Consider the following 17,284-nt stretch of genomic DNA (forward strand, 5'->3'; position numbering starts at 1 on the left):
GGTATGTGTAGGATCATGGTGTGCCAAAAAGTGGCGATAAAAAAAATCTGTAGTTCTGAAATATCTCAAACCATTTCAAAATTTATTCCAACTATTTTTCCACCCACCCTAATACAAAATGAAAACAATTATCTTTATAAGGTCTACTATATCTTTTGATACCAAACCTATATGGTCAACTTTAAAAACATCCTTAAAATATGCTTTTGGCCTTATTTTATGTGATTTTTACTTCAAACATGTAGCTGTTGACTTTTTTCCCATCAAAATTTGATAAAATGAAAAGGGTTTTTTAAGAATGTTCTTGTCTTTCCATAAATGTAAGGTTTGTCAAATTATGAGTTTAGTAAGTAATTATTAGTTATTTTCTAAAGAATTTATGTATAAAGTGCTAATTGACACACTATTTAAAAAACAACTATAACTTTCAAATGGTACAACTTTTTTTGAATCCAAAAGATGCATCACATTCTATGTTTCTTCTACTATAAGGAAAAAAATGAAAATTTGAATTTCGTAGAGTTTTGAATTAGTTAAGGTGGTTAGACACGAGAATTTTTTTATTCCAAAAATACTAAAGTCAAAAATTAATTAATTATTATTTATTTAGAATAAAAATACCAAAAATTATGTATCACATCCAAGCATGAGTCTACTACTTATATCTAGAATATTATTAAAATATATTATCATTTGGTTTTGATTAAGGTGGTCAGACATACGTCTACTTCTTATTTTTGTTTTGAAATTTTTGTAATATTGCATTAAAATTCAAAAGTTTTACCAATCAATTTTTAGTTTTTGAGATAAGTCCTAGTAGTTTATAAACTATATTCGATTTTCTAGAGATTATTTTCTCTCAACTTTTTGATATAAAGTTAATAACAAGTAGAAAATTGCACGTCAAGTTGACATAACCCTGATTTTCTAATTTTTTATTGCCACTTAAGAGCATAGTTTGGATGACCATGATCCTACACATACCCCTATACAAGAGTATATTAAGGCACACACAGAGAGAGAGAGAGAGAGAGAGAGAGAGAGAGAGAGAGAGAGAGAGAGAGAGAGAGAGAGAGAGATTTGGGTGGAGAGAGAGAGAGAGAGAGAGAGAGAGAGAGAGAGAGAGAGATTACTTCTCTCTCACTCTCTCTCTCTCTCTCTCCCCCCCCGCCCCCCCCCCCCCCTCTCCCTCTTCATATCCACTTCTCTCTCTCTCTCTCTTTATCCTATCCCCACCCTCTCTCTCACATTCTCTCCATCACTCTCTCCCTCATTCAATCTACCTTTGTGTAATAGTATACATAACTCAATCAAGTTTTACAAAATCCGAATGGGTCATGCAAGATCCGATCGAGATATTAGTCCATATGGATAATGTAGTAAGAACTAAATAACTAGATCAAGCTATTGAAAAATGTAAATAAAATAGCATGTCAACAGTTATTATGTTGTTTCAGTGCCTTCCATGAGATTCTACTATTGTTTCACATGTATTTCTATACCAAGTATGCAAGTATAAGGTTTTTTGTTCTTGGAAATGCTACATTTTATATTTTTCATGTTCCAAGGTATCTTATTTTATGTTAGTATCTTATGATTGAGCATAAAATAGTCATAAAATTTTAATTAGTTTTGTATTTTATTAATGTTATTGTTTTTTGGGTAATTCAAATCTAAAATCATGGGAGAGAACAAGAAAGAAATGATTAAAAAATGAGAGATAGCAAACAAAAAAACAAGAGAGCATATAAGGCGATTACATGAAGGTACATCATCAGATTCCTCCAATGTAAATGATGAAAATCTACCAATTGATATTAATGTCACAAACACACCTAATTTGACAAACAAAAGTTTTCAACGTACCCCAATTGAAATGATTATGACAAATACACTTATGTCATCTAATGTGCCTAATGTGACATCTCAAGTTGAAATGATGAATGCACACAATGTAAGTAATTGACATTGATAAAAATATTTTGAAGCCAATGCATGATAAAATGTCAGAACGAAATTGTAGGTGAATTTTTAAAAATATTTGGAATAACTATTTTTTAAATTTAAATCAAAGTGGAAGATGCCAATTATGGGTGAACCCACAATAGTGGATTACACTTTTTACCTAAACTATTACTGAATTGTCAATTTTCAAGAAAACTTTTACATTTTGATGCATATTGCCATTTAATGATTAGGAATTTGAACATGAAGTAAATTAGAGCATTTTAGACTTTTCTTTGTAGAATCAAAATATGTTTTTTAATTTTTTTTTTGAACAGATTTGATTGAATTTTTTTTCTCCCAAAAAAATTGGTATGTTTTTGAAAACATGATTTTTAAAAAGTGACATTATTTTTTACTCACATAAATTTTTTTCTACAATAGATATCAATGTGATTCATTCGAATTTAGTTTTTTAACATCCATACTAGAACTGTTGAGGTGATCTGAGGTCTTTAGCCTTAGTATTTCATATTTTATCAGAGTTGAAATTTACCTAACACAAATTTGGACATACGTGGATTTTGACACATGTAACTTATTATATATTTAGCCAATTTCAAAAAAAAAAATCTTCTTGAAAGAGGACTAAAACATGAAGATTGAAGGTATTTTTTTAATATAATATTCTCTTAGTTACTATTTTTTCATCAGCATCCAATAAATAGGTTTATTTTTTTATAAAAAACCTATGTTCAATTCATGTGAAAAAATGTATACCTAAAAAATTCAAAATGTAGAAAATTCATAGTCATTAGAAATCTCTCTCAGAGTACTTTTATCATGCAAAATCACATGACTTTAGTGTTCCATCTAAACCTGGTAATTGAGTCTAGAAGCCATGAAAACATTGGAAATCTTCTTACACATGGGGAAGACCTATGATTACCTAGTTTTGATAGAAATTAAAAACATTAGTTTTGATAGAAACAAAATTATCTAGTTTCTATCAAAACTAAGAAAGTGCAACCCATGTGGTTAACTGACCCGACCTTAGTTTCAATCAAAACTACCTAATGTCATTTCGATCGAAACTAAGGTTGGCCTTAAAGGGTTTTTTAAATAAAAATTGTCATATAATTTTTATTTTTATTTGTAACATTCAAATCCAATCAAATAATTTGCACTTCAATTTGGAGGGAGCAAATATTTTGCAACTTGTCTATTTTCAAAATTTGGAATAAAAAATTGTGGCATGGGCAATAATGGTAATAGAGTGAATAAATATGCATGATAAAAAACTCACAAAGGATACTATAGGATGCAAGGTACACATGTACAATCTTTTTTCCAATGCATATTTAGTTCATATAGTGTACAATCTTATTGTAGACTTTTTGTATGTATATAGCTAGGATAAGGGTTTACCTAATTATGAATATGGTAAATATAAAATTAGGGTTGCTATTAACTTAATATTAATGGTTTATTGAATTATGAATATTTAGGATTAGGTTTTATTAAATTATAAATATTTAGGATTAGGGGTTATTACATTATGGTTTTTAAATTCTGAATATTTAGAATTAGGGTTTGTTACTTTTTGGTTTTTAAATTATGAATATTTAGAATTATGGTTCATTTTAATTATGATGTTTTAAATTTTGAATTTATTTAGGACATTGTAAACTAGTATAACCTACTGAGGTTCGAGAAGGTTCATCCCATTTTCAAAAAGGTATGTATGTAAGCATCTCTCGCAAGTACAATCTCTCTCTAGATTTCTAGGTCTAGATGCAAACTTTATATCTTTGATTTTAAATTTTAGAGACAAATCCCCTTACAGACTTGCTTGATTCTATTTTTTATATCGTGCATGTGCAATAGTCAATGATGAAAATGTTGGACATGAGGAAATTGAAGATGAAGCAATGGATATCAAAGAAGGATCATCTAAAGGCTAGATAAAAATGTATGTAATAGTTCACTTCTAATGTATATACATATATGTGAACCCTAAAGAGAAGCTGCATCTCAAGTATTTATTTTATATTATATTATTTTATTTTTCTTGTAGCCTGAGGTCAAACAATGAATGAGAATGCAAATCTAGCTCAAAGTTTGAAGAGAAAACTTAATCATAATAACATAGATCATTAAATTAAAATGGATGTGGAAAAATTGAGAGAATATGCTCATCAACCTATACATCCTATGAAAAGGAAATTGAGTAAAAAATCTAAAGAAATAATTTTACAATTTGAGAATCTTGATATAGTGGAGAAAGCTCAAATATTATTAATTTCACTTCTTAAAGATTAATTAAAAGAGTCATTGAAACTATTGGCTATTGATACAAGTATAAAAAAGAGGAAGACTTCTAAACTAGAAGAATATATTATTGAAAGTGTTAAGGAAGGGTTACATTCCATTGGCGAAAAAAGTAGATCTACCGATAAATCCATTGCACGAAAAGTGATTCTGTATCTATTTTAAATTAGAAATTATGGAAAAAGGACAAATCTCTTCACTATCATCTCATATTGGGTATAGTCAAAAGATGATATTACATTATCTAAAAAGGAGAAACAATTTGGGTGATAGTACAATGGAAGGAAAACAGGCGCTAATGTGTAGAGGTCCTCGATCTAATAGGATTGTTGAAACAATTAAAAACTTGGTCATTCAATATTGGATTTATAATATGTAGTGCACGCCCCTATTTGCATTTGTACTATCATTGTCAAAATCTTTTAGGCTAGTTTTATGTTTGATGATTAGTACTATTGTTTTGAGTTTATCAGATATGGTTTTAGATTTAGTTTGTTATATGATGAGAATACCTGGACTCTACATTTCATGTATGCATGATGATTATTATAATGTTGTCAGTTATTGATGTTGTTTATGAGATGGATTATTATGTGTATTTTCTTATGGATACTTACACCATACTGCATGTTTATGGTGTGTGTGTTTGTTTTCTTTATGTATGGCATTTCTAATGTGGTTAAGGAAGGGAGTCATAGTCACCCACTAATCGGGATCTACATGATGCACCACTTTCTACCATTGCATGTTTAGCTTAGTATATATTGTGTATGTACATGCATGGATTTTTTGCAGTTCATAGGTACTGGGTATTGACTTCCCTGAATTGCTCGGATGAGCATGCCCTATCACATTATCTCAATGGTAAGAGAGGGGAGATAAATTATTGAGTCCAAATCCTAAACCCTTAAACCTTTTTTCCTAGAAAAGTAGGACAAGTATCTGAGTTGTCTACCTTTCAAATGTGTTGGATGACATAATTCATGATTATAACCCCTTAATCTAATTTTGTATGAATTCTTCTATGATGGATTTTCATATTTTACTTTGGAGGTCTTTGCTGAATTTTCCATTAATTAGGTCTATTTAAAAGATTTAATTAATGATATAATTTAATGGAAAATTAATATGATATTTTAATATTTTATTTTACTTAATTAATTGGTAAATTAATTAAATTAAAAAAATTAAATAAAAAACAATAAAAAATAAAAGTTATAAGTCTACTTAGGAGTATGTGCACCTCTTTTATGCACATGTTGTCTACAACATGGGAGCAAGCGCACTAATTAAGCATATGGTGTCTACAACCTTATCATTCTTATCTATTTATCTAGAAGGTTGGATAAGGCTTGTGCTTAGTTTTCAAAGCTTATCTTATCTCCTAATTGCTTCTAGAGACATTCTATGTGCTTCTTGAGAGGTCCTTATCTACAGGCACTCCTAGTGGCTTGGGGTTCATTTTGGTGAAACTACAAATGTTGGAGAAGGAAGGGACTTTTCTCTATAGACTATAAGGAGTAGCAAATTAGTGTCAGTGTCCAGGTAGACACTTGTGATTTTTGCATATACTATTTTGCTCCTTTTTACTTCCTATCTTCTTTGTGTCTTCTGAATGCTTTCTAAGGAATTCTTGAGATGAATGTTTCCAGTTGTATGCATTCTTGTCATGAATATTTAATCTTTTGTATGGGAAAACCCACTGAATCTGTATGACCCTCTTCAATAGATTAAAGAAATTTATTAGGATAGGGTTTTGAATGTAGATGGAAAAATCTTCTAGACGAAAAAAAAAAAGTGTTAATTGGGATATCACAATAAGTTCTCCATCAAATTAATTTTGAGAATTTGAGTAGTATATATATATATACACACACACACACACACACACACACACACACACATTATTTTTAAAAGATATTCTTTTTTTTATGGGCCTACATGAGAACCCATAAATAAATTATTTATAAAAGTTTTTATGTGGAATAGAAAATGTTTAATATAAAACAATGTTTTAAATTTTTTATAAAAAAAAATTAATTAATTAAATGGGTTTTGGGGAGGGACGAACTTGTACCCCCACCCCTTTGTAATGGCAAAGTGTCGGTGGCTCTACTACTGCAGACACTGCAACAGCAATGCTATCGCAGGTCTGCGTTAGCAGGCAGGTGACACTACCATATATATTAAGACAATGTCACATGATAGTTAGAACATATGTTTTAAAAATAGTTTTTCTTTAATTAAGTTTTAATTTTATTAAAATTTATTTTAAATAAAGTTTTTTAAAATAATATTAATATAAATTGTTTTACATATTATGTTATTAATAAAATTTATTAAAAGTTATTAATTTATAATAATTAATTAATATTATTTAAGAGATATTAAATTAATTAAATGTTATATGTAAAGATATTAGTTTATGTAAAATAAAATTTAATGTAAATTAATATGAGCATTAAAGATAGAAGATCTTTTTAAAAATTGTTAATCTGACTCTAGTAGAATTGCAAATCAATGGGAGTCTTACTTTATAAATCTCAAAAAAATATAATATTTACCCTTGGTAATTTAGGAAATTGATTTTTAAACTATGGTGGTAAATCCTTGTGTTATTTAAATAAATTTATGGTTTAACTATAGGGTGAATGGGGGGTCCCTTTGACTTGAAAACATACATTGGAACAAAATGGAAGACCTTGTATTTAACCCAACCATGTGATTCAAACAAAACCAAAACATGAAATTACATCTTGTTTTTTGTGTGATGTTTATGTTTGGGGTTTTGGGGTTGACTAGATTGTTGACCAGTTATAGGACATCTACCAGAGGCTCATGGGTTTTGTGAGTGTGGTATCGTGTTGACTCGATCTCAATCATTTTTCTCAACCTTGTATGTGATGGTATGCTTATGATGAGTATGTTTATATTGTTGGTTATTATGTTTAGTATCTTTGTGGGATAGCAAGACTTATGCTGTGAGATACCTGATTTAACCATTTTTGAGTCATCAATTAGTTACATTTGGATTACTTTCTAGTTGCCTTAATGGGTCTGAAGTGTTTGTTTTGATCTTGACAATGTCATGTTGTGACATGTTTGACTTGACCATTTTGGAGTCTTTGATTAGTATTATTTTGAGATTTTTTTGGTTGCTCATTGAGAATCAAAGGGTATTGTGATTTACTTTGGGATATTTTTTGGTTTCTCATTGAGAACTGATGGATATTGTAATCTATCATTTGATGCTTTTCAGTTGCTCATAGAGAATTTATGTGATATCATGATTATATTTATGATTCTTTCTAGTCGCTTGTATAGGGATGAGGTTATCATGTGATTTGTGATTTCATGAGCTTAAGGTAGGTTATCTATATGTAGTGTTGGGAACTAGCTTACAATGGGGGTCAAGAGCCCTAAGAGGCTCTGGGGGTAACCCATTGTAAGTTGTATTAATAAGTGAAAACATTACACTAAATGGCGATTAAAATAAAGCTAATAAGATAATTGCATGCTCTCACCCATACTTCGAGTGCTAGTACAAGCTATGATGGGAGTAGGGAGAACACTTGGTTATGATCTTACATTTTGTAGTATGCCTCATTTGTATGAGAGGATACTTGTGGCCATAGGGATCACTAGGGACCTAAGATTCCTAAGGGATTGCTCAGGTAACTCCAAATGTGATTTGTGCAATGACACTTTCTCGCTTACATAGTAGATTCTTATGCGTCCTTGTGTGCCTCTGGGTATAGATGTTAGCATATGTTGAAACCTTTGTGTTAGTATACTTTTAGGATTTCTTGGACTTAAAGAGTATTTGTGTTATGTGATTTGATATCCTATTTGGGACTTGAGATTATCTCCTCAGTGTAGTGGGAGTGGGCCATTTAGGTTCCACGCGGTCGGGTGGCAGTGCTTTTCACTCTTATCTTTGAGATTCATCCATAGACGCTATGGCTGGAGCATTCTTGGTAGGCATTTACCTTCATTTTGTTCTTGGATCATTATGATGAATGTTATATCTGATGATGGGAGTTATTTACTGACATGTTTCTTTATATTGATGATTAGCATGTGATAGATGATGTTATCTACTTTGTAGGATCATCTTATGCTTTATTCTTGCATGTTAGATTTCTTTATGCATATGTTGTAGCATGTTAGATTTCTTTATGAATATGTTGTAGTGTGTTTTAGGAGTGACATCCCTATTATGATAGTACCAATGATCTGATCGGTGGCTTGGGATGTTACACATGGATGATGGCTAGGGCCAATGATGGTCTAATGATGCTATTGATGGTGGGGAGGTACTGTACACTTAGTTAGTTGTGTTTTATGATGGATGGATGTATCATGTATGTTAATTGTTAGAATTTTTTGGAATAATTTAGAGGGGGAGGGGATGGGTGGATCAGTTATTTAGGGTCCAATATGTCCAATTCAAACTTTTGCTAAATTATAGTAGGCCCATACATTCCACCATTCATCCAAGCTTTTATTCTTTATCCTAGCAAGTTACTATAAATCAATATGCAATAATGAAACACATAGAATCAACACATAACATAGAGATTTATGTGGAAACCCAATTTGGGAAAACTTGTAATGAACCCAAGTTGGGGGTCCATCATTTATCTATGACTTTCCTTTTATATAAATTCTTTGCCATATTTTTCTCTGGATGGTGTTCATAATTTCTATCTAATGATCCTTCTCTAGAGTTTATTCATTATATATATGTTTTCATTGTAAGAGTCCCGTCCTTTCATAATATATTATATTAATTTAATAGTTATATTATATAATTATATATATATTTAACCTTAGTTATAACAATCAATATAATGTTAATAGTTATATTACAATTAATATATCAACTATATTTATATTGTATTAATATACTATTACCATATTAAAATATATCATAATGATAATATCATTATTCTTGTATTAGATTTGTATTTTCAGATTACAATATAATATGATATTATTACATGATTATAATATAACATTATTTGTTATATATATATATATATATATATATATATATATATATATATATATATATATATATATATATATATATATTAATATTAATTTATAATACTTATTAATTATTTAATTTATATGTTAAAGTGGGGACATTACAGTCCGCCCCTCTAGAATTTTCTTGCCCCCAAGAAAAATCTTTTATACACAAGCTTTGCCATAGATATAAAACATATTTGCTTACGAAAGGCCTAGAAGGTTTATAATACATACATCTTTAATGAATGAAAACACGAAGTAGACACGATGCAGACAAATGAAGACACAAAGCATACACCATGTAGACACATCATACATAACCTTGATTAGATCCTAAAATTAACAATGTGGAATGACTATACTTCTTCATTAGGCTTATGAACTTTGCAACCACAAAATAAGCATCAGTACATGCATATAAATATCTATAAACTTCAAAGAAATTTGAATAATAATTAGTTAATCCAAGCCTATTCCATACTAAGCCCAAGAGCGGAACTTTTACCCCCTTGGCCCCAGTGGTGGGTGTTAAGCATCCACACGAGGTGGTCTATTTAGTGGATTGCTTATTTGGCTAGAAAGATTCTTGTGAAAAGGAACCATTACTATATTTCCCTTAACTAGCACTACAATAGGGTATTTTCTCCTTATTGCAGACTCCATAGGAAAGTGGTAGGGTTCCCTTTTCTTATTTACATAATCATTTGGAAGGAATCTTTCTCCCTTTCCTTATTACGATCATCATAAGATGGTAGATTTACGGTGCAAAGGGTGTGTGAAACAAGCTCCAAGTGTATCCGACAAGTGCTCAAAATTACTCTGCCTCTCCCTCCACCAACTCCCTACCTTAGGATATCATAATTTGGATGAGAAGATGAGTATAAAATTTAATTTACTTAGTTCATTTGAAAGATCTCTTCTTATAGTACACAAACAACTTTCTCTCTCCTTGTTATGATCATCTTGATGGTAGAATGACGGTGCAGAGGGCACATGAAACAAACTCCAAGCGTATCCAACAAGTGCTCGAAATTACTCTACCTTTCCCCCCACCAACTCCCTATCTAAGATTACATAATTTGGATGAGAGATAGACTCTCTGTACTATAATTTAAATGTATTCTAATTACTATGTTTTTCTTAAATCAACATATTTATATTTCATTTTTTTCATTTTTTCATATATATATATTTTCCATTTTCAAATATTTTGATTTCATTTCTTTGTAACTAGAATCATTGATTGATTATTCAATATTCTTCACAATAACAAATGTGTCAATAATAAGAAAGTTACTAATAATGATATTTCATATTAATAATTTTTCAAAATAACAATATAGAGAAAATATCTAACTTACCTCATACCTTGTGTGATAGGGTGATGATTTAGGAATGTATGACGATCTTGCTCTCTCATTCCACATTAAGTTGTTTATCCCTTAATCATATACCATTTTACCATTGTTGATATTAATATGATTTTGATTTCCTCACAAATGATCATATGTTGTTCACAAATACGATCTTCTTTTTGCTCTCAAATTAAATTATGGTAGATGACTTATGAATGTGTTCAAAACTTCTTATATTCCTTCTCAGCTTCATAGGGGTTAGCTTCCTCACATTTGCCTTTATATTTTTCTAATGTAATTTTTGGTTAATAAGTTTTGGTGTTGTTGAATACATTACCTCCATAAGACTTTCATTCCTTTATTTGGTCCCATGTCATTTGGATTGTTATATCCAAGATGCTTTGATAGAATCAAACAAATATTTGAATATAAATAATTTTAATTTTCTATATGTTGTGTTACTTGGTTTTAACTCTTGGTATACCTCACATCATACCCAACTAAAGGGTTGGCTAGTTAATTTTCAATATGTTTCACACTATGTATGCCACATATGATAGTATGAGAGGTTTAGGGTTGATCTATCTTCATTGGCTAGTTTGAGGAATAGGGTTAATCTATCTTTATTAGCTCATTTTAAGAAGAGGAATATTGACTGAATCTTTATTACATATCCAACGTTGGTTTTTATATATTATTCCTTCTTCTCCTGAATGTGAAATATTCATTTTGCTGCTTGATGTGATCCCTTGATTCATATTTTTTTCCTCCATTTTCCCTAACCCTAAGATGGGTATTAATATTCTATTCGGCAACATATTGCGTCGTGTCTATTCAATATAACTTAGTTATATTTTAGTTTCCTTGAGTCCATGTCATTATTGAATGGTAATCACCCTCTGTGTGTTGACCATCAATAGTAGTCATAATTTGTATTCTATATAATCTATGGAGGATTGAGCATTGTAAACTTGTTGATGCAGGGAGGCAATAGCAGAAGCCATATTACAAGCTTTGATAGATGAGAATATGTATGATCCCCACCATCATATTGAAATTGGCCGAGTCAAGAATTGCTCAATGCTTCCATTGCTGTGTACTTCAAAGGTTGTTTAACTTGATAGGGAGATCCTCGTATTCATAGGAGTGATGAGCTATCTTGATATGTTATGTTTTATGCTTCAATATCCTATATTATAACATCAACATTTTTTGTGATGATGTTTTTCAGATGTACATGGAAAATTTCTAGTTTGAATTACAAGCGATTCTTTTGGTAAGTCTTTTAAAATTGTTAAAATATGTGATACTTTTATAGATTGATCTGCATAGTACCAAATTTTCCAAACATTGAAATGTCTGCACACATTGGCACTTATCAGCTGTGATGTTTTTGGTTCAAATTCCATCCATGATCCATAGGCTTTCGGGAGTGCTGCAGAACTTTCTTGCTTTGCAATTACATTTTCATAGCAGTAAAATGTTCAAACTACATGAAATGATGATCAAAGAGACTTCAGCCAGCTTGACTGTAAACCTTGCATTGGTATTTGAGACTTAGAGTCAAACCTATTATAGATTTTTCTTTATCAGGCATACTGTTTGCACCATCATTTACAGGATGGCAGAATCGTTGCTCTGATACCATTTGTAATGAACCCAAATTGGGGGTCCATCATTTTTGTACGACTTTCCTTTTATATAAATTCTTTGCCATATTTTTCTCCAAATGGTTTTGATAATTTCTACCCGATGATCCTTTTCTAGAGTTTATTCATTATATATATGTTTCGTTGTAGGAGTCCTATCCTTTCATAATATATTATATTAATTTAATAGTTATATTATATATTTATATATATTTTAAGCTTAGTTATAACAATTAATATAATATTAATAGTTATATTACAATTAATATATCAACTATATTTATATTATATTGGATTAATATAGTATTACCATATTAAAATATATCATAATGATAATATCATTATTTTTGTATTAGATTTGTATTTTTAGATTACAATATAATATGATATTATTACATGATTATAATATAACATTATTTGCAATATATATATATATATATTTATTTAAATATTAATATTAATATATAATACCTATTAATTATTTAATTTATATGTTAAAGTGGGGACATTACAAAACCACCAGTAACATGCTACCACTAATACATTTGGTGCCAAATTGCAATGGTAGTGCTATTGTAGTTTTTCCGTCACAACCTTGTCATTGTCGCAATTGCGACGACGACAAGGTTGTGACAAAAAAACTACAACGACACCGCCGTTGTAATTTGGTACCAAATGTATTAGTGTACCTTCTTTTCTCACCCTTCTGAAGTGATGCCCTATTAAAGGCCTACTATGTTAAAGGCTACAACACACTATTAAATGTGACCTTGTCAAAGGATTTCAGTAGCCTGCTAGGAGTGTGCCTTGTTAGAGGACTTTAGAACATTCAACTTGGAATGTCACCCTATTAAAGGATTTACAAATGGCTGTTAGGCCCACCTAATTCCATAGGAATTTCAATCACCTTCTCAAAAGGCTTCTCCACCTAGTTGTTAGGCTAACCTATCAATATAGGATTTCAATATCTAATACAATTGCTAGAGAGTATTAGAAAGCTTTGACCTGATATAATTTGTAGCTTAAACCTTATAAATCTTAGATCACACTTTAGCTCATCTATCTTGCTTGGGTTTCCTTCATTGCAGTTCTAATAGCTTGTCCAACCTTCAAGATCTATCTCCTTGAGTCTTTTTCTCATTATGCCAATGCAACTACCTCCTTGTGGTCACTTGATCAAATCAGAGTCTCTATGCTCTATTTTTTTTTTTACTATGTCTTTCATTTGACACTTCTCACTAGCCTTCTCTTGGCTTCTTCTATTAACCATACTCTCCACTCTATCTCTGATCTCTGACCTATAACTCTTTATAAAGAAGTTTTTTAGTTCGTTTCCCGCTCAATTCTTCCTGCTCATAACTTGAATTGGACTATAGATAAACAATGTTATTTTTCCTCCAAATTATTTCTTCTAAAAACATCATGATAAATCCATTTGAATTCACCTAGAATCAGTTAGGATAAAACTTTGTGACACCAACTCATCATCCTTATTACCCAACTAGTTCACAAAATTTAATGTAATAGCCTTATCATTTTTTTTTCTGGTGAATCTTGAACTTTTCAAATAATGTAGCAACTTGACACTATTGAAATATTGGTGCTCAGCACATACTTTGTTACTCGACATCAACTATGTTTTACAGATGCTTGAAACCTAAACAATTTTGCTTGACATCCACTACATTTCTTTGATGCTTGATACTTGAACTTTTCTCAACACACACTAGATTTTGCACTTGCTTGGTTCCAACTAAAAATTTGCTCAGCTTGAACTAGCTTTCTTGACACTCACAGATGAACTTAGTTAAGCTTTGCAATTGACCTTGTGAAAACTTACACTTCTAATGTATCTAGGTCTGTCCATCCTCCGTGTCTTAGAGTATGTCATCAATAAATTATCTCATCAATGTCTTAACTGATCCTTATACTTCATTACAACAACATAACTTCAACCTTTTCTCTAGGTGTTCTAGTTACCTCTTATTGATTAACTCTTCCTTGTTAATCAACTAAGTGATAGTACTTGGATCATGTAAGAAATTGTCATTCCTGCAAATAGCAAGTTTGTCATCAATTACAAAAAAATGATTGAAAACATTCTTTACCAACTCCATTATTCTTCTATCAATGATCTTTTCGATCATTTCCAACAATCTCCCTCTTTGGCATTGATGGCAAACCAAACAGATCAATTAGTTAAGCTGATCAACTTAGTTACCATCAAACGTGTATGCCAAATAGAAAACTTGTTGTCATTTCATACCATTTCATATCTCTCTCTTTGTATCATATCTCCCTCTTTTGCCGATACAAATTGATTTCTCTTTTTTTTCTTCTTCCTCTTACTTGCTATGTCGTTTCTTTGTATGTCTAATCTACTTCTTCTGCTATTACTCCCTTTGTGTTAATAGCTTCTACTACTTTCTCCCTCTAATTCTTTAAAGTTGTTTTTGATCAATTTCTCATCTCTCCTTTTGATCTACTATTGGTTAGGTTCTCATAAATCTCCCTCTTTGACATTAATGCCAAAGATGTAGCATCTTGAATATGCTTGATGTAGATTATACTTTTCCAAATTTCTCCCTCTGTCACCATGCTTGTGACTGATTTGAAATTTCTATTTCTATTAACATCCTCTACATTAGCTTCTAATATTTCAATGATCAACTCCTTTTGATGCAATGCAACTTTTGCTATTGCTTTAATTAGCTTGGGTTAGGGACTTTACCCCTAACTTACCTCTAAGATACTCATAAGCATCTTTATGTAATGGTTTAGTGAATATATCAGCTATATATTCCTTAGTGTGAATGTATTCCGTCTTCACTTGCTTGTCTTCTACATTTTCGCTAACATAGTGATACTTGATTGCAATGTGCTTGGTTTTTGCATGCATGACAAGATTCTTGGATATGTTTATAGCACTTGTGTTATCGCAATATAGTATCACTAGCTTGGTTATCTCTTCCTAATTTCTCTTCAATAGATGTTTGAGCCATACAATGTTTGTGCAATTAAAGGCTGCTACTACATATTCTACTTCTGTTGTGGACTGTGATGTACATGTTTGTTTCTTGCTAGTCCAAGTGACTAGTCTCTTTCCTAAGAAGAGTACTCGTCCACTAGTGCTTTTTCTGTCATCAATGTTTCCTCCCTAATCAACATTAGTGTAGCTATTCAACTCAAACTTATCACTCCTCTTGTAATACAAACCAAAATCATTTGTTCCTTTAAGATATCTTATTGTCCTTTTTGCTACCATGAGATGATTTTCTCTAGGTTTAGCAGAGAATCTTGCCACTATTCGAACTGCTAATGCTATATTGGTTTTCTGTGTACAACATATTGTAACTTTCCAATCATAGACCTATACATTGTCTGGTTGACTTTAGCAGATTCGTCATTCTTGGATAGCTTGTGTCTGGTTTCCATTGATGTGCTAACAGGTTTGGAGTCCTCTAGACCAAATGCCTTGAGTATCTCTTTGATATAATTTTATTGGGTCACAAATATACCATGTTACAATTGATGTACTTGCATTCCAACAAAGAATTTTATTTCTCCAAACGTTGACATCTCAAATTCATGTTTCATCTTGTCAGCAAAATCTTTGCTAATTATTTCTTTTCCTCCAAAGAGTATATCATCTACAAAGATTTCTGATATAAGGATGTCCTTACCTTCTTCTGATTTGATGAACATATTTCTATTGTCATCGGCTCTTTCAAAGCCTATATTTACTAGATATTTGTGAAGTCTCTCATACAAAGCTCTAGGAGCTTGCTTCAATCCATATAGAGCTTTATGTAGTTTATAAACCTTGTATTTTTTGTTCTCACCAACAAACCCTTCTAGTTTCTCTATGTAGACTTCCTCTTCTAGGATACCATTTAGGAATGTAGACTTTACATCCATTTGGTAGACTTTGAAACCTTTATAAATAGCATATGCAAGTAAGGTCCTTACTCCTTCCATTCTTGCAACAGGAGAAAATTTTTATCCATAATCCAATCCTTCTTCTTGTGCATACCCTTTGTAGACTAATCTAGCCTTATTCCTTGTGATCTCACGATTTTCATCTAACTTGTTTTTGAACACCCACTTGGTTCCAATCACATTCTTATTTGCTAGTCATGGAACTAAGGTCCAAGTCTTGTTTTTCTCAATTTGCTATATCTCTTCTTTCATTGCATTGTACCAATCATCATCTTGTAGAGCTTCACTCACTATCATGCATTTCACTTTTTTGAGTAGACATGCCTCACATCTAAGCTTATTTCTTGTCATTGGTCTAGCCTCTTTGTTTCCAATTATCTATTCTGGAGGATGATGCCTTCTGACATACTGTGCCAATCTTGGTTCTATCCTTGTTTCTATGTTAGTCCTTTCAACATTAGAGTTACTATGCATATCTCTATTATGTAACTCTTCATCTCTTTCATGTGTTTTATTCTTAGAGTTAGAGTATGCATTTTCTACATTCTGTAGCTCAATATCTAAATGCAACATGGCATTCACTAGTTGTGACTCAACATATATTGAAGTTTGCTGCTGATTTCCATTTTGATTTGCAGCATCACCTTTATTAGGAATACCTTCCTATAAATATACAAAGGACTTGTATTCCTCCATTTTCTTGGTACATTCAACATTTTTAACTTCTACCAGCTCATAAAATTCTACATTTGTACTTTCCACAACTTTGTTAATATTAACATTTAAGCACTTATAAGCTTTGCTTCTAGTGGAATAACCAAGGAATATGCCTTCATCACTTTTGGAATCAAAATTTCCATTCCTAGACTCTTTAAGTATATAACAGTTAGATCCAAATACTTTGAAATGTTTGACATTAGGTGAATGACCATACCATAGCTCAAATGGTGTTGCATGAGTACCTTTCTTGATTTGAACTCTATTGAGGGTGTAGATTGCACTACTTATAGCTTCTCTCTAGTACTTGAC

Source organism: Cupressus sempervirens, chromosome 9 (assembly GCF_028749045.1).
Source record: "Cupressus sempervirens isolate cs-2001-9-10 chromosome 9, ASM2874904v1, whole genome shotgun sequence".
NCBI lineage: Eukaryota > Viridiplantae > Streptophyta > Pinopsida > Cupressales > Cupressaceae > Cupressus > Cupressus sempervirens.